The sequence below is a fragment of the Tachyglossus aculeatus genome, chromosome 21 (assembly GCF_015852505.1).
Source record: "Tachyglossus aculeatus isolate mTacAcu1 chromosome 21, mTacAcu1.pri, whole genome shotgun sequence".
Classification (NCBI taxonomy): domain Eukaryota; kingdom Metazoa; phylum Chordata; class Mammalia; order Monotremata; family Tachyglossidae; genus Tachyglossus; species Tachyglossus aculeatus.
Genome location: NC_052086.1, coordinates 64,725,431 through 64,726,993, shown reverse-complemented (window position 1 = coordinate 64,726,993; position 1,563 = coordinate 64,725,431). Strand labels below are relative to the sequence as shown.

The 1,563-nt window shown below is 43.4% G+C and overlaps 1 non-coding gene across 1 annotated transcript; it reads left to right on the top strand.

The window, feature by feature from the left end:
• Nucleotides 1–493: 493 nt before the first annotated feature.
• Nucleotides 494–631, top strand: LOC119943110. Its single transcript, XR_005455590.1, has one exon. It is a non-coding gene; the product is annotated as a small nucleolar RNA SNORA7 (small nucleolar RNA).
• The last annotated feature ends 932 nt before the right edge of the window (nucleotides 632–1,563 follow it).

The window sequence follows — 1,563 nt, the reverse complement described above, 5'->3', positions numbered from 1 at the left end:
TGCTCCTGTGGTTGGGTGTAACAAGGCCCAGACCTTTGACAGGAAACAGCTGGGAGATAGAGGTGAAACTGTGTTAAAGCTGACTTACTGATCTCTCCTTATGGATCTAGGATTAAGAAGTGTATACAAGCATGAAGGAGAGGCCTAGCTAGCTCTGTTAAGGACAGTAAAACCAGTGTGGCCGTTTGTCCCATTTCATATGAGACAGATTCATTCGTTCATTCATTCAATCATATTTATTGAGTGCTTACTGTGTGCAGAGCACTGTACTAAGCGCTTGGGAAGTACAAGTTGGCAACATATAGAGACGGTCCCTGCCCAACAGCAGGCTCACAGTCTAGAAGGGGGAGAGAGACAACAAAACAGAACATATTAACAAATATGTCCAGGTTGAGTCAGAATTTCTCAGTGAAGGAGCTTCATCCTATAGAAGCTCATTAACTCAGTCTATCCATGCGGGGATTCTTTTTTGCACTAAGTATTGCACTTACTACCCCTCTCAGGATCATACCTGGAGAGTTTCCAGTGCTCTATCAGTCTCAACTATGGGAGGGAGAGTCAAGCAGAGACATACCCAATCCATTTCTAGACTGGACAGTGGCTAGTGAGTGGAAGGCAATCTGCTACAATTCAAAACTCATCTGTGTTGGGCAGCAGTGGCATGGGAGAGAGTCGAGTTTACTGCATGGAAGAAGGCCGTGGTAAACCACTTCCGTATTTTTACCAAGGAAACTCTGTGGATACACTACCAGAATGATTGTAGATGGAGGTGGGGTGCTCTGGGAGAGATGTGTCCATAGAGCATCTATGGGTTGGAGAATGTGTCTATTTATTCTACTATATTGTTCTCTCCTAAACATTTAGTACAGTGCTCTGCACATGGTAAGTTCTTCATAAATGCCATTAATTGACTGATAGATCCTACAGTGGGGGTGAAAATAACTTCCTGGATAATTGGGCTGATTCTAGTTCAGTTAATTGGCTATTACAAACCCAATATTGTGGTCCAGAAGCATTTTGCCAAAAAGAAACATAGGCTAAGGGGACAAGGGGAGGAGGGAAAGAAAAGGGAAGAATGAGGGTTAGGATGGGATAATGATACCTGAATCCTTACTGTCCTTAATTTAACAGAATGGAAAATCTATTTGTAGATAGGAGCATGAGAAGCAGCATGGCCTAATGGACAGAGCACAGTTCTGTAAATCAGAAGGACTGGAGTTTTAATCTTGGCTCTGTCTCTTGTCTGCTGTGTGATCTTGGGCAAGTCACTTACCTTCTCTGTTCCCCTGTTACCTCAACTGTAAAATGGGAATTTAGACCGTGAGCCCAATGTGGGAGAGGGACTGTGTCCAACCTGATTAACATGTAACTACCCCGGTTCTCAGTACAGTGCCTGGAAACATGGTAAGCACTTAACAAATACCAAAAAAAAGTAGAGGGGCAGTTTAAGAATTAGTCAACCATTTTTATTGAGTGCTTACTATGTGCAGAGCACTGTATTAAGCACTTGGGAGAGTACAATAGAATCATACTCCAGCATGGCTCAGTGGAAAGAGCACGGGC